Source organism: Callospermophilus lateralis, chromosome 3, assembly GCF_048772815.1.
Source record: "Callospermophilus lateralis isolate mCalLat2 chromosome 3, mCalLat2.hap1, whole genome shotgun sequence".
NCBI classification, from domain to species: Eukaryota; Metazoa; Chordata; class Mammalia; order Rodentia; family Sciuridae; genus Callospermophilus; species Callospermophilus lateralis.
Genome location: NC_135307.1, coordinates 99,049,546 through 99,070,731, shown reverse-complemented (window position 1 = coordinate 99,070,731; position 21,186 = coordinate 99,049,546). Strand labels below are relative to the sequence as shown.

Sequence of the window (21,186 nt, the reverse complement as noted above, 5' to 3'; positions counted from 1 at the left end):
CTGGTGGCCAGGAAGCAGAAGAAGCAACAGGAAGGGGTCACGAGAAAGATGAACACTTCCAGTGCACATCCCCAGTGACCCACCCCTTGCAGCCATGTCCCATCTGTCTTCAGTTACTACCCGGTTAGTTCATTTAAACTACAATGGAATGATTAGGTTATATTTTTCAGACTCCATAAATTTGACCTCCAAACATTCTTGCATTAACACAGGGGGATACTTCATATCCAATCCATAACACTCTACCCTGACCTCCAATGTAAAGTGCATTTAGATCATCTTCAAGAATCTCCATATTCTTAACAGGTCCAGCACTGCACAAAAGTCCAAGTCTAAAGTCTTCTCTAAGATTCAAGGCAAATACTTGGCTGTGATATCTCCAATATATACTGGATATATATACCCAATATATAGTGGCACAAAGCAAACACTCCTATTCCAAAAGAGGGGAATAGGGGAAGACAAAGAAAGGATGGAACCAAAACAAAACCAAAACCCATTCTGGCAAACAGGTCTTGTAACTTAGTGTATGGCATCTATGACACATGATGGCAAGATGTACTCTCTAAGGGGTTTGGCAAGTCTCACACCTTTGGCCTTGCTGGGTAGAGCCCCCATAATCTCTCTCAGCCTGACTCTTCATTGTCAGCAATTTTTTCCAGCATACAGTACACATAACTGGCATATCTTAATTCCTGGAGTCTCCACTCCAGTTTCAGTTCCTTCCCACAGCATCATGTATTGCCCTCTCAGGTACAGCCTGTAGAGATTCTGACCCTGCTACACTTTGCCTGGCCTCCCATACCTTCCTTTTAAGTCTTGGTAAAAGCCTCCATAACCCTCTAACTTCAGCATTCACCATTCCTACAGAACCTGCATTATGTTGGATAATGCCAAGGTCTACTGCCAGCTCATGCAGAAGCTGGGCCTACTTGGATCATGGCTGTAGCAGCCTCTGAGTACCTAGATGGCTGAGTATGCTGAAACAACTTCCTAAGCACAGTCTTCTCAGTGGAATTTTTATCTTTACAACCTTGAGCCTGCTATGCTTGTGATCTTGCCAAAGAATGAGATGACCATAAAGCATTTTTCCTTCCATCTCTGTATAAAGCACTTTTCATAACTTTAGTGACTATAATTTCTTTAACAATCATACCTTCCTTGTCCCAAGTTAACAGACATTTTTTCTGACCCAACTGCAAGTTTTTAAAATCGTTATTCTCTTCTTCTGCTCCTCATTATCACAGTAAACCTGGCTAAAAGCTGATAGCAGTATCCACGCCACCACATAAATGCTGAGCTACCTTGAAATTTCCTCTTCCAGATAAGTTAGTGTATCACCTTTAAATTCCTATGTCATCAGAAGATGTAGACAAGTTCTTTGTCAGAATATATCACAAATGGCATCTATTCCAAGTCCTGATCAAACTCCTGTTCTGCTCTGAAACCTTGTGATCAGTCTTTATTTTCTTCATCCTTATTGGCATTCTGGTCTTCTGGGCTCCCACTAGAATTGTCCTTTAAGATCAGTTTACTGTTCCTAGTGGGGCCCATCTTGGAGATATGCATGTGGCATGTGGGGACAGTCCTTACCTGGAGTAGGTCAAAATGTGCTTGCTGAGGTAGGCTGTCTTGATTGTTAATTCCCTGCTACCCAGCACCTCTGGCATGTGGTATCAAAGGTCTTGACTGGGAGGATTTTAGTGAGATACATGTAGAGATTACCTCCCAGCCAAGTGGATCTAAGGGAGAGGAGTGCTTGGATTTGTGTCTCTGTTCATGAGTCCACGACTCAGTTGTCACCTGCGCCATACTCCTCACTGCTTTCGAGTATATTAGACATTCTCTTTCTAGTCAGTTTACAAAGCTCACCTGTTCTAGCTTCTTGGATGTTGGGCTTCAAACTTGACAGGCTCTTTGGGTCCTTCTTTTTCTTTGATGCTGGAGATGGAACCTAGGGCCTTCATCATGCTAAGCACTGCCCTCTACCACTAAGCCTAGCCCTTTCATTTTACAAATGAGACTGAGACCTAAAGAGGTGAATGACATTACTAATATCACGCAGGTGGTGAATTGTGGGGCTTCCTGGCTCATACCAGTACTCTTTCCATCATTTAATGGTAAAGTTTTATTTCCCCTCTGAGAAGCTGTTTTGATGTCTTCCCTCTCTTAAATCCCACAGAGATTGGTCTTATCTCATTTTTTCCCCTAGGCCAATGGGTACAGTTACCACTTTCTTCCCCAGGATTCCTGACGACCTTTCCATGTTGGACAATGTGTTTCATCATCATCCTCTTCCTATCCATGAGCCTCTCTTCCCTACTGTTCTCCCATCATCCACTGTCCTCATGTCTACCATACTCCTGAATCTGGATTTTGGGGAGTCTCCACCCAAAAAGGCTTTAGAAAGAAATATCAAGCATCAAAAAATTTTTGTTAAAAAGTGGTGGCTCTTGAAACAGAGGAACATTCTCAATAAAAAGAAGTAGACCTCAAGCAAGGTGCCTAAGTTGCACTCAGAACATGCAGAAAAGGGGGGGGGGAATGTGAGAGTGGATGGCACTTGGAAGATCCCTTCCCTTTCAAAAAAGAAGACAGCTGTACCCAGGAATGCACCAGGGTTGTCCCTAGACAAGAAAGCTGCAGCGTCTCGACTGACCCCTGCCCCTTCAAAGAAGGCTAATTCTGCTGCAGCTCAAGTAGATTTGCTGGAGGAGTTCTAGAGTGCCCTTCCAAAGATTAAGAGCCACCCAACTTGCTCCCAGAAGAACACTCCTTAGAACAATGCTACATAGAATTCCACCAGAGTTCTCTCAGAGGATAAGTGTTCTGGAGCATCCCAGAATTTGCCAGGGAAGATGATGGCAATTGACTCTGAAATGACAGGGACAGGACCCAAAGGGCATTTTAGTTCCTTGCCTCGATGTAGTACAATGGAGATGTGCTTTATGACAAGTACAACCTTCCCCCTGCCACATTGTGGACTACCAGACCAAATGGAGCATTATCTGTTAGAAGTACATGGTGAATGCTACACTGTTAGGGATTGCTTGGAGCCAGATCTTGAAGATAATCTTGGGGAAGATAATGGTGGGGCAAGCCATTCACAAAGACTTCAAAGCCCTGTAGTACTTTCACACCAAATTCCTCACCTGGGACACTTCCCAAATGCCCACCCCAACCAAAAGGCCAGCTACCTGGAGAATGCCACCATGTCTCTGAAGCACCTCACCAAGCAGCTGCTACATCAGGACATACAGACATTCCCCTGTGGAAGATGCCCAGGCCACCATGGAGCTGTACAAGTTGGTTGAAATTGAGTGGGAGCAATATCTGGCCCAGAATACCCTGAAAAACAAGCAGCTGTGGGGAGACAGAGGAAGCACCCAGGAGAAACAGGGCAGTTGACCAAAGGATGGCTCTACCAGCTTCACATCTGGGGAAACTAGACTTATTGGGGAGACAGACTCTATGCCAGACCCAATATCCATTGAAATTTCACCTCAGTTCTTGTGTCCTGTATCTGGTTAAGTGTCATATGGAAGGGGGAAGCCTTCATGTCAGAATACAGGCCTAGATCCCTTATCTTAAATTGTGCTAGCCACGGATCCCAGGGTGCTTTGTGCCAGACAAATGTTTTTGATTTCCAGGGCAGGGCATACTGGGAAATGTAGTTTCCCACATTGCCTTACCAGTAAGGTGGTCATACATCTCTTGTTTTTTGGAGACAGGTGTGTGGAGTTGTTACCCAGGTTGGCCTCAACCTCATTCACTTAAGCAATTCTCCTACTTGAGCTTTCTGAGTAACTGGGACTCAGAATTTTTTAATTCTCAAGTAAATAACAGCATCCTTTCACTTTCAAAAGTGTCTTGATTGAATACTGAATTGTATGGTCATGTTACTTGTCCCATAGTCTGCTTTTGGCTCAGAATCTGCATCTAGCCTGCCAGTATACAATCTGACAACTTCAGAGAAGCCACTATTAGTGAAGTTTTATTCTTAAGATTATAAGGCAGTGAGATAAGAGTGTAGCTTAGAAATCAACTTTTCTGATTTAGAAAAGCAGTTTCTTGGCTAGAATAATAGAGGCTTTATTTAATTTAGGTTCTACTTGGGAGGTTTAAAATGAATTTACATGGTTTTATTATTTATTTATTTTAATTGGGGAGGTTGTTTGTTTGTTTTTAATTTTTTACCTTGCTAAAACAAGCCTCTAAAACTTAAATTATTTCTTTAATTTTTATAATGGAAAAAAAAGATCAGTTTACAACCTTCTAAAACTTCTCCAGTTTGCACCTCCAAACATTTCCAAACCAATTTCAAAGGATTTTGAAATACATGGTCTTATTAGTCACAGCAATAACCTCACTTCTCGATACCAGTTCCTGTGTTAATCAGACTTTTTAAAAAATATTTTTAAGTTGTCAATTGATTTTTTATTTTATTTATACATGGTGCTGAGGATCAAACCCAGCGTCTCACACATGCCAGGCAAGAGCTCTACCACTGAGCCACAACTTCAGCCCCCTGTGTTAGACTTTTGTCACTGTGAACAAAATACCTTTCAAGGAAAACTTAGAGCAGAGAAAGTTTATTTTGGTGCATGGTTTCAGAGGCTAAGTTCATTATGAAGAAGAAGGGCCACAGGAAGATGAACCCTTCCAGGGCACACCCCTAGTGAATCATTCCCTTCAACTACACCTGTTTATGGTTACCACTCAGTTATCTATTCAATCTAGGATGAATGGATGAGTTTACAGTTTTCACAGTCCAACCTTTTCACCTCCAAACATCCCTGCATTAACATAAGAGCTTTTGAAGGACACCTTGTATCCAAATCACAACAATCCCCAATGCAGCAAGGTTCAGAGGTGAGCTTTTAGGCGATGATTGGATCATGAGGGCATGATGTTCAGAAGATGAACCCATATGCTAGAGTAGTCCACTGATGGTTGAATGAATAACTGCAGGATGGGTCCTAGTTAAAAATATATCACTGGGGGTGTTCCCTGGAAGGGTTTATCTTCTCCCCAGCCCCTTCTCTCTTTCTGTCCACTTCCTAGCTGCCATAACACAAGCAAATTTTCTTTGCCATGCCCTTCACCATGACAGTCTGCCTCACCTCAGGGCCAGATCAATGGAGTTGTTTACCATGGACAGAGACATCTGAATCCACAAACCAAAATAAATCTTTATGCATTTCAGTTGTTATTGTCAGATAAGTTGGCCACAGTGATAAAAAGCTAAGTAATGTACAACTTCATTAGAGATCTTATTGACATTAAATAAATGGGAGAATATATTATGAACAAACATATACCAATAGATTTGAGAACTGAAAAGTTATTAACAAAGAAAATCTATAAAAGCTTATCAAGAATAAAATAAAATTTGAATAATTTATAGTCTATAGAATGTGTAAATATCTTACCACCAAGAAATTCAAGAAGGTCTGCATAGCTTTGAGATCCAAGTAAACATTTAAGAAATAAATTGTGTCATCTTAAACATCTCTTCAAGAAACTTGTTTTAAAAGAGTGAATACTCTAAAAATACTTTTCTTTTACTCAGCATAGTTTTGATATAAAATCCTGACACAGGCATAATAATAACAAAGTGTGTATACACACATGCACATGCACATACATACACACACATAAACTTTAAAAAAAATCATAGAATAACTTAATAAGCTGGCCAAAACAAAACAAAGCAAACAACAACAACAAAACTGTTTATTAAGAAACAAAGAACTGAGGAGGTCCCCATCCAACTTGCCACCAGCAGACACCCACAGGAGCCCGGCCTCCACCATGGACTACCCTTTCAACCATCCAACTACCGTGGGATCTCAGACCCAGACCAGGTCTGCCCTCACTGACTGGCCTGGGACCCAGGTCCAGGATCCACACTGCAAGAAAGGAAGACACATAGCAAAAACAAGGGAGTAAAATGCCGCAAACAAACCAGAACACTATAATAACAGAAACCATGGACAGCTAACTTGATGAAATTTCAGAGAAAGAGTTCAGAAGTTTCAAAATTAAAATGATCTGTGAAATAAAGAATGAACTAAATGAGCAAATACATTGCCAGGCAAAAATCGATCATTCCAACAAGGATAAGAGAGCAAATACAGGTAGCAAAAGATAAGGTCAAGAAACAAATAGAGACTCTGAAATTTAAAAAAAAAAAAAACAGTAAAAATTCCTTAAAATGAGGGATACAATAAACCAGTAAAAATCTCAATAGAAAGTATAACCAACAGAATAGATCACTTGGAAGAAAGAACGTCAGAAAATGAAGACAAAATATACAATCTGGAAAATAAAGTTGATCACACAGTGAAGATAGTAAGAAACCATGAACAGAACATCCAAGACTTATGGGACAGCATCAGAAGACCAAATCCAAGAGTTATGGAATAGAGGAAGGCACAGAGTTTCAAACCAAAGGAATGTACAATCTCTTCAATGAGATAATATCAGAAAATTTCCCAAGCATGAAGAACGAATTGGAAAACCAAATACAAGAAAGAGGCTTACAGGACGCCAATGTACAAAATTACAGCAGATGTACACCAAGGCACATTATAATGAAAATGCCTAGGATACAGAATAAGGATAGAATCTTAAAAGCTGCAAGAGAGAGAAATCAGATCACATATAGGGGGAGACCAATTTGTGTATCAGCAGATTTTTCAACCCAGACCCTCAAAATCAGGAGATCATGGAACAACATATACCAAGCTCTGAAAGAAAATGGATGACAATCAAAAATATTATATCCAGCAAAGTTAAGCTTTAGATTTGATGATGAAATAAAAACCTTCCATGATAAACAAAAGTTAAAAGAATTTACAACTAGAAAGGCTGCACTAGAGAACATCTCAACAACATATGCCACAAAGAGAAAATGAAAAACAACGATGAAAATCAGTAAAGGGAGGTATTATGCTAAAGGAAAATCTAATCAGAGGAGAAACCAAGTCATGTTAAATACCAAAAATAAACAAAAATGGCTGGTAATACAAATCATGTCTCAATAATAACCATGGCCAAAACTCACCAATCAAAAGACACAGACTAGCAGATTGGATATTTAAAAAAAAAAAAAAAAAAAGGACCCAACAATATGCTGCCTCTAAGAGACTCATCTCATAGGAAAAGATATCCACGGACTGAAGGTGAAGGGTTGAGAAATACCACCACTCACATGGACTGTGGAAGCAAGCAGGGGTTTCCATCCTCATATCAAATAAAGTAGAATTCTAGCTAAAGCCAATCAAATGGGATAAAGAAGGACACTACATACTTCTCAAGGGAACCATACACCAACAAGACTTAACAATTATAAATATATATGCCCCAAACAATGGGGTGTCTATGTTCATCAAACAAACTTTTCTTGAGTTCAAGAGTCAAATAGACCACAGCACAATAATTTTGGGTGACTTTAACACACCTCTTTCATTACTAGATAGATCTTCCAAACAAAAGCTGAACAAAGAAACTATACAATTCAATAATGCAATCAATAACAGATTTAAATGACATATATAGAACATTTCTTTCTTCAATAAGCAAATACACTTTCTTCTCAGCACATGAATCTGTCTCTGAAATAGACCATATGTTATGCCACAAAGCAATTCTTAGCAAATATTAAAAAATACCAAAAACCCCAAAACCTAATCAATAAATAGGCAAATTAAGCAGACATTCCTGAAAAGAATAAATACAAATGGTCAAAATATGTGGGAAATGTTCCAGAGCATTAGTGGTCTGGGATATGCAAATCAAAACTACACTGAGATTTCATCTCACTCTGCTTATTATGGCAACTATCAAGAATATAAACAATAATAAATACTGGTGAGGATATAGAGAGAAAGGAATGATTACACATTGTTGGTGGGACTGCAAATTAGTACAACCACTATGGAAGTCATTCTGGATCTAGGAATGGCCAGGTGTGGTAGCACCCACCTGTAATCCTAAAGGCTTAGGAAACTCAGGCAGGAGGATCTCAAGTTCAAAGCCAGTCTCAGCAATTTAGTGAGACCCTAAGCAATTTAGTGAGAGCCTACATCAAAATAAAACAAAACAAAACAAAAAATAGGGCTGGAGATGTGACTCAATTGTTAAGTGCTCCTGGGTTCAATCTCTTGTACCAAAAAAAAAAAAAAATACTAGGAATGTAACCACCATATGATGTAGATATGCCATCCCTTGATATTTATCCAAAAGAACTGAAATCAGCAATCAGCATAATATACTGATACATGCATACCAACGTTTATAGCAGCACAATTCACAATAGTCAAGTTATGGAACCAGCCTAGTTGTCTGCCAACAGATGAATGAATAGAGAAAATGTGGGGTATATACACAATGGATTTCTGCTCAGTCATACAGAGGTAAATGGATGAAACCAGAGACCATCATGCTTAGTGAAAAGCAAGACTCAGAAAATCAAGGGTCAAATGTTTACCTTCACATGTGGAAGATAGAAAAAAGAATAAAATAGAACTCACAAAAATAGAAATCAGTAAAGATAGAGCATCAAGGGGAAGAAGAGGATGGGAAGGAATGAAAAAGAACTGAGGGATACAATTGACCAAATTATCTATAATTCACCAGTGAAATATGTGTGTGTGTGTTTATTTATTTATTTAGATGAAAAGAGGGAAGACCAGAGAGTATAGAAAAGGTAAAGGGGGGAAGCAAAAGGGAAATACTAGGGAACAAAATGGAACAATTTATGTCCTGTGCATATATGAATATGTTACAATGAACCCCACTGTTATCTATAACATATATAATGCACAAATATATACATTAAAAAAAAACAAAGAAGTGACACTACAGAGAAAATACTGGTAAATTGAAAAACTGGTAAATTGAACTATATAAAATAAGTACTTCTCTTCATCAAAAATAAAAATATCTTTAACAAATTGAAAAGGTGAGCAACAGAGTCAGGGAAGCAATTTGCAGGACATATAACTAGAAAATGGCTCATAGGCAGAAGAGTTAAATACTCCCAGGTAATAAGAAAAATACAGACAATCCAATATCCAAAAAGAGGAAAGCACTTGAATGAGCAACTGCAAAGGTGATCAATATACTTCACAGGTATTATCATTATACATCCCCAAAGGGATTAAAGATAAAGCCTATTCACCATGCCTGTGATGTGCAAAATGATAAAACAGGGAATCTTTCCTATACAACTTTTGAGTACACACATTGATACAGCTGCTTTGAAGGACTGTGTATCAGTTAGTTTATCCTGGAATCGTACATAATTATGTGTGGCAACCCAGTAATTCTACACATCAGTATGTTTTTAACAAAAATGTTAAAATGCATGCATGTACCAAGACATATACACAAAAGTGTTCATTGGTGAATTATTCTTAGTAGTTAAGCATTGTGAAGAACCTAAATGTTAGTCAGCAGTGCAATGGAACACTTATTATTGAATATTTGGAGGGAAAAAAATGATAGCTACATGAAACAATTTAAATAATCTCAAAATCTTGGGTAAAATATCCTAGTCACAAAAGAATTACAATTTTATGATTCAATTTATTTCAAGTCATAAGCAGGTAAACTCTATTTTGAGGTTTAGTGGCAGCTATTTCTTTTAGAAGAGCAGTAAGGGTTAGTGATGGGGAGAAGACACAAGGGGCCCTCTAGGTATTAAAATATTTGATTTAATGACCAGCTCTTGCTTATAAGTGAGTTTCCTTTGTGGTATTCACTGAGCTGTGTGGTCAGGATTTTTTTCCCTTTTTTTATGCCTGCTATGTTTCAAACAAGGCTAAAAAATAAAATGGCTTTTGCTATAGACTTAAACAATTTGTAAAAATATATACAAATAGATTATTTTCTTATATGGAAGTATTTAACTATGTAAAGTAATCCATGGCATATATTTTTTTCTTAATATTTATGTAACATAGAAAAGATTTTATTTTCAATCATATTTTATTTGGATATTGAGAAAAATAATATAAAGTTTCTTTAAAAGAGGAGAAGAATCCAGCTTTTCCTTCTATAAAATCTCCCCTTTGGTGGGTTTGGGCCCCTGGAATGGAAACAGCAGCCACCACAGGCTTGCACACAGTCAGCACTAAACAAACAACCATGAACTGCTTATGGTCTAGGGACATCTATAAAGAGTCTGGACAGCACCAGCCTTACTCAGGGATTTGGGGAAAAGCTTGGGGCAGACCCTCTGCCCAATTAGCCCTGAGGGTAGAGGAAGAATTACCGGTGACCAACAGATAAGGAGAGTGTAGGGAGAACAGCACGTTCGTGAAGAGCAAACAGAAAGGAGGCTTTGCACAAACTGAAAATAAATAAACTACTTTAGTAAATAAATAAATAAACAAAAAACCCCTGTCATTTATTGTGCAATATTCCTATCCCCACAACCTGAACACAGAGCAGGACAGAACAGCAGATACCCAAATCCTAAGAGCAGAATGCTGCAGGGAACCATCCAAGAAAACCACATGAGAATCTTCTCTAGGTGTGTAGCCAGGGAGATTTTAACTTTCACCTTGGGAACTATCCATGACTCTCCCAAGAAATAGATTGCTCAAGGCACATGATTTTTATCTTCGCTCTTCTGGGGAGATCTCTCGTGGTCGCTCTGGAGTAAACTGTTGGGAATTGGACAGCCCACCTTTGACCATTTTTGGAGAACATTCTATGGAAAGTCTTTGATGTCCCCCTGATATAAATAAAGCATACAAGGGCTCTATTTGGCCATAGTATAGAATCTTGATCTGTATGATCAGCTTGCTCATCCCACCTCCACTTATTGAAATTATTTTCTGTGTCCTGTGGTCCTTTCACTGTTCTATTTTTCATAGCTTTTATTTCTCAGCCAGCCCATTACACCCAGTGGATCTCCATTTCCATTGCCTGTGCAGAAGTGGGCAAGAGAAAGCTGGGACTTTCTAGTATTATACAAGCTAAAAAAGGAAAACCTCATTTATCAATGCATACTAAAGGAACTTTGCAGAGCAGATAAGTAGAAACCATCATACCCTAAGCATTCAATTGGCAATGATTTGTTACTTAAAACCTGAGCTTTAATAAGCAGTTCAAACAGGGATTGAAGGCATCATAGAAAGAGAATGGGCTTTGGACATCCATGAGTGTTAATATTATATACACCACTTTGCACTATAAAATGATGGGGGACATTGTTTAACATCTCTGAGCTTTAATTTCATTTACTGTAAACTGTAAGCAGGAGATGAAAATCTTTACATTTCAAAAGTTTTTCTATGAAGTCAATTAGTTTGATTTTATAAAGTGCTAAGCACAGTGCCTAACAGAAAATTTAAATTAATCAATTGTGGTGGCAACAGCTATAACAACAAAGAAAAAGAAAACAGGGTATGAGTTAGAGGAGTCATTTTCCAGGTAATCAGGAACCAAACCCCCAAAGGAGTAAGTCCAATCCAAAATTTGTGCAAATTTGGAGATGGGAAAATTCTACTAGTCAATAAACCCAATGATCAGAATTGATGGCAAAGCAGTAGTGTGGTCTAGATTTCAAGCCAGTTGGAATGGGAAGAAAAGGAATGGAATGGAATGGAATAGAATGGAATGGAATGGAATGGAATGGAATGGAATGGAATGGAAGGGAAGGGAATGGAAGGGAAGCAAGTCAAGAGTGAAATAAAATGGATCCTGGAGAATCATTGAGCAAAGTGTTCTATGTAGGGCCCATCAGTCTGAATCACAACTGTGACACCAGCTAATCATATGACACTGACAAATCCTGCCATCTCTCTGCACCTCAGTTTTCCATTTGAAAAGTGACAGGATTGTGTAGTTGACTGGACTATCCACTTCAGCATTAAGCACTTCTGTGACTCTCTTTTATTAACCACCATAATAACTATAATGGTCTTTATGGTCCAATAGACAGCCCGATTCAGCTGAGCACCAGACCAGATTCTGTTACCAAAACAACTAAGAAAAACTACAAATAGTAGAGAAAATATGAAAAAGACTTACCCTCAGACTTTACCCAGGAATGTTTGCCGAGAATTATAAGGAAAGAAAAATATGAGTGCCCTGAAATGTCTTATATACTAATTCCAATATTAGAATTCTTTGAGGAAGTCTGAGATTTTCAAAGTCAAAAGAAAAATCCATTTTAAGACAAAAAAACCTCACTGTTAAGGTTTATGTACTTCTTAAAAGTAAAATGGAACCAGGAACTTTTTCCTCTGAGATTTCTGCAACAGCCAAAAACAAATAGAACTTCCTTGATAAATAACAGTGCTGCATGATATTATGACTAAAAAGAATCTTGTCATAAAAATCTAATCTTGGAAAAAATGCTTACGCTGCCAGCATTAAATAGCAATAATGGAACCAACATCTATCATTTCTGTCATTTAGGTATTTAATTGCTTCAGCAACAATTCTATGAAAGGACATGTGATAGACCTGAATTAGCACTGACTCTAGGTTAAGGAAATTAAAGTAGCTCTTGAACATGATACAAAAAGACAGTTATCATTAAGATTTTCACTTGTAACTCCACCCCAAACCCTAGGAAATGTGCTCTCCCTGTCAGCATTTGCAGAACCATGACTGATACCGTGAGGAAATCTTTCAAGCAAACAGCAACGTTTGTTGTCATAAGGGAAACAAATTTCTCATTTTTGAGGTCCCAAACCTACAACCTGCAATCTAGAGGTAAATACCATTTATACTCTTTATACTCATTTTAAAGAGGGTGATTTTCCCCAATGCTATATATTCTGAATGTCCTCAAATCTTAAGTTCCTTACTATACATCCTGGTCTTTGTTTTCTCTCAAAATTGATCTATGCTGACTTTTCTGTCAAGGCTTGCAGAGACTGCTGCTTCCACAGCAGAAAGATAATTTACATGCTAAGATGATCATGAGAGTTAAAGCTGTCATGTTTAGTTCTTCCTGAAAATATCTGTATTTTAACAATATCCTTATTGGCATTATGTAACTAATGTAATGATAGTCCACTTTTTGGAATGTCACTGAGAGATTTTTGAGGGCATTAAATGCTCCAAATAACCCACACACATTAAATGTATTGGTCAGGACTCTAGAAGGGGCAAAATTCAACTTTCAGATCTTACAATTTCCATGACGAGAGAGAAATGGCTTAAGCACTCCCTCATCAAGTACTTAAAGTCTCCAACTGCTGGTTGAAATCAGATGCCTGCCCCTGGATGATTAAACAGTGACCAAGGAAGAGGGTTGAGGTGGAATTGTCAGCCCTGGGTCATTCTCTGAAGCACTCTCTTCACAAATTCCTCATGCATGTCAATCTGGCTTAAAGTTGGTGAAAATGAGGTGTGGTTGTACAGAATGTCTTTAAAACGCTCATGAATTTGATTTCAAAATTTCCTCAAATCAGAAGTTATGATTCTAATGCAGAACAAAGTGCTTACATTTGAGATATTTTAAAGGACTACTTTGACAATATGGGATAGAGTACCATTTCACAGACTTAGATGCAATTTTCAGCTCTAAAAATTCCCTAACCATGAAAACTTGGGTAAGCAACAATCTCTTTAAATGTCATAGCTAGTTTGGGGCTCTGAATATAGAACCTATACACTTCATAAGTTCAATTTCTCCCTTTTCAACAGTACAAATAACAAAAGCAATTAGATTTCAATTTACACACATACATACACATCTCCAAATTCTTCAAGAAGCTCAGAGGCATTAATGCAGTCCTTCAATGATGAGCCAATTTTCTTGCTATGCCTCTGTCACAGCTGAAAACTTAACTCAAGCTGTGATCCCTTTGACAAGGCCACCATTACTTCAGGCAATACTGCAAAAAATTGCTTCTTCTCTATTCCCCTCCACTCAGCCCCAAATTCCATCTCTCTCTCTCCCCGCCCCCACTCTAAATTTTTTAAAAATATTTTTAGATGTTGATGGAATTTTATTTTATTCATTTAGTTAGATGTGGTGCTTAGAAATGAACCCAGTGTTTCACACATATGAGGCAAGCACTCTACCACTGAGCCACAACTTCAGCCCCCTTTTCTCCCTTGATGTTTCTTCATTGCCTTCCACATTCATATGGTCAGGGGTTCTTTTATTCATGAATGTAAAAACCAACCCAGTGCTCCCTGAACTCACTTTGATATTCTCTAAGGCGAAAAAGAGGCAACAGCATTGGAGGGAGGGAGGAAAGACCCACCATCTTATTTCATCTATTAATTGCTGCAATATCATAAGCAGGACAAACTCTCAAATTCTCCTTTTTGTGGTAATTTCAATGGGGGGGGGAAAAAAACCAATAAAACACCTTTCTTTTAAATAGAAGAAAAGAGGAATTCCTGTTAGAAATCCACTCATTTCCAGAGCAGAGTAGGTAATCCAGATCATAGATCAGAACTTGGTCTTATGTGAGACCCCAGGTGATCTCACAGGAAGCTTCTAGAAGCTGAGCCTTTCTTCCTATCACCAAAATGTTGACCCATGTTTATATTCTAATGTACTGCACACAGTCCTCTCTGACAACTTAACACACAGTTCAGACACTATTGGGCTATTTCTTCATCTCTAAAGGAAAATATCTGCAAAGCTGCTGCAACATAAATTAACTTCTTTGAAATTGGAGTAATTGGTCATTACAGTTTACTCTGTGTGAGTATTGATTTACTATCTAGTTTTTTAAATCTTTATAATACAGTTTTTCCATCCAATTTTCTATTTCTCAGGTCTGAGTAAAATTAGTGTTCATCAAGAGCTCTCATCCTGCCACTTGAAAGCTCTCTCTGTAGCAGGGAGAGTACTGGAAAATCTCTCTCAGAAGGCCTGTATTTTATTTCCAGCCTCATATCTTTCTAGCCATTAAATAGGGAAGGATCATCATCCCATATTTGTAAAATGGGCACAATACTTGCCTTGCTCATTTCAGTTTTATAGAGTAAATACATGTTTTAAACCAAAACTAGTCATCCTGGATAAACTGTATTGACTAAAAACAAAAACAAAAAAATTATATATATAAAATATATATTTTAATTATATATAAACAGATAATTAAATTATATATAAACATCTGTGAAAGTACACATACATATGCACAAACACGCACAGATATATATGAGAAATCTATTTAAATGTTTTCATTGTATTTTACTATTTAGATTATGTTCCATGATTTGCATCTATTTTTATTTTTACTTTAAAAATAGAGTCAGCATTTACTTTTGGAAGCCTTAGTTATAACTAAAATGGCTATACGCACAAAGTTCATTTCATTCACATGGAGTCTCTATGTAATCATTAACATAAATGCTATTTCTACACATACATTTGATATAAAAATTAAAGAACAATATTGAATACATTTAAAAACCTTATGAGATTACTTTCTTTGCTAAAAAGGAAGATTTTACTCCTCAAAGATGTTCTTTCTACCAAGAAATCAAAAATATACAGGCATATCTTCTTTATAATGAGAATTTGGAGCTGTCTCTTTTAAGGGACTCATGCCCAGATTCAACTTAATTGTTCAAGCAAAAATTGTTTAACAGCTGAAATCAAAGAAAACATAATGCAATACAGTAAAATTCTTAAAGTTTGCCATTTCAGATATCAAAAGGTGTACATGTGTATATTCATTGCTTCAAATGCTCATTTTTAGCTGGTTTCATTTAAAAAAATAGAAATCCTTCAGCAATGCAATAGGGCACTAATTATAAATGTTGTTTTCTCCTTGAGTGATTTCAAAACTAAGGTGAATTAAAAATCTTTTGATTTTTAAAGCAACTGGATCTTTATGTATTTTTTAAAAAAAGTTTCTAAATATTCATCACTGTTAAAATATTATGCAAAGTCCAAGATTAAGCCAAGAGAGGCATAGACAAGAACCACATGGCTGCAAATAGGAACTCTTCACTGTACGTTAGGATTTGCTGCACTGAAACCCCAGCCAGACCCCATGGCCATACAGGGAATTGATAATTCCTATGATGAGTCCAAAGACATCTGACAGAGCATCACCTCACACAACTAGAACTGTGGGGGAGAAAGACCACAGGCCTGATTCTTTATTTCGAAATCTAGTACCTGGAAACTCTTCCTCTCTCAAGATAAAGGAAAGTGTGTATGAGAATGCATCATCAGCTGTAGAGTCCTGCATGAATATGAAGCATTATTACCAAGTAGGTCAGGCTCTGATGGCACTGCTTTAGCTTAAGTTTGGGTAGTGAGGAGACAATGGTAGTTGGTACAGATGAAGTTGCCAAGTTGATTGTGAATTTTAGTGATTATTCATTTCCAAATGGTCACTGTGAACTCAGTTATGTTCAGTTCAAATACTGAAATTGGAGCAACCAGAAAACAACATAAGACAAATAAGGTAAGACATTAAAAAAGGGCAAATTTCATGATCGATAAGTGTAATATATTCATAAAGAAGAGTCACACTTTACACTGAAAAGGAAATAAGTTTGACATGAAGAACATAGATCAATCTAAATAGCTTAATATTGAACAAAACAAAACCTAAGTCACAAAAGAGAACATACCATGTGATTTAATTTGCATGAAGCTCAAGAACAACCAAACAAATTAATTATAGAGATTGAAAATAGAATAGTTGCAGGAGGGTTGTGCTGACAATTGGAAGGAGGCTGGAGAAATTCTGTCTCTATTAGGTACAGTTTACATAGGTGGTACACCTGTGCCAAACTCCTCCAATTCTACATTTCAGATCAGTACTTTTTTTAATATTTATTTCTTAGTTGTAGTTGGACAGAATACCTTTATTTTACTTATATATGTACCTTTTACCTCAATATATTCTTATGAAGTAAAAAGATGAGCTTTCCCTTTTTTTCCCCATCACCTTTCTTAGTCCCTGAGGAAGCAAAGTTCTTCTTCTTTAATCTCTATGAATATTGACCTAGATTTTAGGCTGCATTGGTGCCACATAGCCCTTTGAAACTCACAGCAGAAACTTCCCTGAACTAGGATCTGTCTTCCCTGAGCCCATGATCCAGAGTGAGCAGAAGCTCACTCCAAAAGCAACAGGGCATTGAAGAGACTGATGGGGCAGGGGAGATAAGAGGAAGAGGGTAAGAAAGAGACTAGGAAGCTTTTCTAGCTGTACTAAAAATTTTCTGTGGAGCACTGGTAAGCTAAAAACAATCATGAATAATTCACAGCAAGTCATTATGTCAGACTAGAAAAGGGAAGATTTTTATCTTGAACAGGAAATATTATTTTGCATAAATGGTCATTGAGACCAAAGCCAGGTAAAAGCACTTTAAAACACATGCCCTGTGCTCAGATATCTGATAGATATTCTAATTTAAATTGGCATGACACATGAATTAGTGTCACTTCCATGCCACTTTCTGTTCCAGGAAAGTAGCACTGACTTTCCAGCACCAGCCAAACAACTCTCCACGGACAGCCTGCCATGCATCAGCACTAAGTAACATACAAAAGGTATGAGCCCAGAGAGCTTGTGTCTGAGTAAAGAATGCCACAACAGAAAATCTGGAGAACACAGGATGGTGCTAATTGTGTGTTGCAGACCACAATGACCACTGAAGAAGTATAGCTACAGGGCCATAATCTGATAAGGAACAAAGGAAGCATTACTTTTTTTTTTTTTTCATCTTTCATACATTTGATTCAAGTGAGTTATGCATTTCCATTTTTACCTTTCTTGACTTCTACTTCTCTGCTCAATCTTACACACCATTGTCAGATCTATCATCCCAAAATGCAGGCCCTACCACATTATTCTTTAGGTCAAAAGCTTGAGCCACTTCCCAATGACTTGTTTGGTAATCTTTATCCTAAAACAACACTGACTTCCCAGACACCTTGTCACCAACCTCCTCTCTTCACTAAAGCACCTGCAGTTCTAGACAGGCAAGATAAAATGTGCAGCAGCTAGCTGTAAAAATATAGAGAATATATACACCAAGCAGGAAAAGTACAAAAGCATTTGAATTACAACTGGGAAAAAATATATGTTGGTTAAAAAAAAAAAAAAAGCATGTGGTCCCGTCTACCTGGTGAGATACCACACAACATCACAGACAGACACAGAGTTCTCGCCCTCATTGCTGTTTTTCTTTCCCCTCATTATTTCTTGCTTTTCTCTTAGGGGCCAATCTTGAATCTACTGCCTCTGAGAATCCTGCCAAATCCCCTCAAATCAATGTATTCTGTCTTTTCAAGTTTCATAGTTATGGCGATTACATAATTCATTCTTTTTAAAATAATATTTGTGCATAAAAATTTACTATTAAGTAGAAAGTTCCTTAAAATTGGATTTTTAAAATTCTGTGCATATGGTAATAAAATTAGTAGGTGCTTAGTACATTTTTTCTATACTGAATTGAAATTGCCCCAGCGTATAATATTTTAAAGTATTACATGGGGCATTTATAATAAATGTGAGGGAAGAAAGACATGCACACATGAAATTTTTTTAAAAAATTAGTTACATGACAATTAAAAATGCCAAGATGGTATATGTGGAATTGTCTGCTGAGTGGTGTCATAGTAAATGGTATAAGTAAGATTCAGATGAATATAAAACCATGGAGAATCAAGCTAGACAGGGAAGACTGGGTGAAAGGGGACCTGAACCAGGAATTGAGTCTAGATACATAGGATGTTAAAGGAGCTATTTTAGGGAAGATCTGATGTGTGATCTTGTCATTCACCTTTTCTCTCTAGGTGAAGTTTCTCTCATGTATGTGATGGAAGTATCTAACTGGATAATCTCTGAAACTCAATTTCAATAATGTAAGTAAAGACAATACATGGTGTGTTTGAAGAAAATATGTCACAGAGGTTGAGAGTGCAGACGTAGAGGTCAGACAGCCATAGTCTCGGAAATGTCTACAACTTCTTTAAACCACAATTCCTTTCATCTATGAAATGAGCATAGAACTAATGATGCATACCTCATTGGATTATCAGAAAAATTAAATGAGACAGTGCATGAAAGTACCTTGTATGGGATCTAACAGAATAAATGCTCATTAAAATTTAGCTATCTTTTATTATTGAAAATTCTTAGAAGATCAGAAAACCCTTTAAGGATGTTTAGAGGTGACTATGTGAAAGCCGTCTGATTTACAAAATAGTCAGCAACTCATCCCAACTCTCCCATCCAATCTACACAAGGAGAAAAATGTATGATGGCAGTGAGGGGTGAAAAGGGTTGAGAAAATGTCAGAAATACAAGTGATCTACTACAGTAATATTGTTCCCACTCTTCCCCATGGAAGGGAGTGTGCTCATTCCCCTAACCTACCCAAAGCCAAATGAGTGGGCCTCCAAGAGATTTAGTGAGTACATAAAGATAACTGATATCTCATCTCATGATTGAAAGTAAATTTATATAGACTATTAGATTATTTGCTTTCCAAATCTCTTTGAGCTGAGAAAAAAAAAAAGTGGCGGGGAGGAAGGTAACAAGGGGCATGGTTGTGCTCAATTCAAAAGTCCACCACAATTTGCCAAAACAAGGTTGCTGCATGAGTTACTATGGGTCAGATAAACATCACTGAAGAGGAATTGAGTTGATCCATCTTGCAAGCAAAAAAAGGAAGAATACTCCAGAAGCAGGAAGTTATGGGAATACTATTTGGTAAGAGACCAAAGAGACAGATCCAGAACACATCTTCTACAAGAATCCAAGCCTCTACTGGACACCCCCAAAATTCACAACTCTCCCTCTAGAACTGGAAGCCTGGAACTCAGAATGTATTGACAGTGAATTGACAGTGAGTTACACAGAGAAACAGGGACATCCTCAGAGACTACAATACCGACCACTAAAGAAAAGGAGACTGCTCCCTGTTCTTCTTGTTCCTTAACACATCAAAAGATCTAGAACCACAGGAGGAAAGGAAAAGGAAGACAACAGGAGGCAATACTCTACCATCCTAAAGATCTTCTAGGGCATGAAGTCCATGGAAGGGGATGAAAGAGATGAGAGTTTAAAGTATTTTAAGAACTTAGAGCAACCAAATAGCCAAAAAGACATGGAACTTGATGAAGTTATCAGAGATTTTTAACTTGTTAAATAAAGTGATTAGAGAAAAGAAGATGATTTCCTATACATGCCAACAGTTTTAGTTATAGTCAGCATTGAGGAATAATGGGAGATAATGTTGAAAATGTAATTGAGTCTAAATTTTCAGAACCCTGAATTATTGGCACTTGATATGTATTCTGAAGGTAATGAGCAATATTTAAGTTTTGAGGCCAGGTTGATATATACCTTTAAAAGGATTGATCAAACAGTTCTGTGTAGGACAGATTAGATCATGCAGAGCCTAGAGCTATGAAGACCAGCAAGGAAGTTGTCACAGTAATTTTAATGACTTATAGTCACTGGAGCCTACACCAGATTGATGACCATTGAAATGGAATATAAGGGACAGATAGCAGTGATTCTTTGTCTGCAGGATTTAAAGATCCTGACAGCTATCCAAATATAGGAAGTAAGAATAAAAGATAACTGTAACTTGCTTTTTAGTTCTTAAAGCTACATCATGATTACCATTGACTACTACCTCCCCAATCCTCCCACCCCTTTCCCAAAAGAAAATAATATACACTATATGATATGAACAGATTGGTCATTTCTACTTTTCAACTCATTGAAAACTTCTGCACTGCCTATCAACATCTTCTTCCCAGAAGTGCTCTTAGTATCTCCACTAATTCTCCCTTTCCACAAGAAGAGAGCTGGTGCATTATGGTGGAAATTACTAAATATGAGGCAAAGGAGGCTCAGAAGGCACATAGCTGACTGGGAGATTGAGTTCCAGAGACATGAACCATGAGCCAGATTTCCTGGATCTTAGATCAGAGTTCATGACAACACATCACAGTAGTTATTATTCTTTATGGCTTCTCCCTAGATGGAAGATTTTTTGGCCCCATCTACTCTATACATTCTCTGCAAGAACCTTCTCCAATGCCTTCATCTGTAGCAACTAGAAACAAAGGAATTTTTTCCCACATAACATATTTAGGGGGAGGCAGCAGAGTGCATAATTATGAATTGAACAGTTAAAATTCAAATATTCATCTCCACAATAATCCACTGTACTCCTTCCCACTGGTAGCACTTGGTGTTAGGATGGGCC

General features: G+C 37.5%; 1 pseudogene; it reads left to right on the top strand.

Annotated features, from left to right (window-relative positions):
- Positions 1-2,348: 2,348 nt before the first annotated feature.
- LOC143394761 (interferon-stimulated 20 kDa exonuclease-like 2 pseudogene) lies at positions 2,349-3,408 on the top strand (annotated as a pseudogene).
- Positions 3,409-21,186: the final 17,778 nt, after the last annotated feature.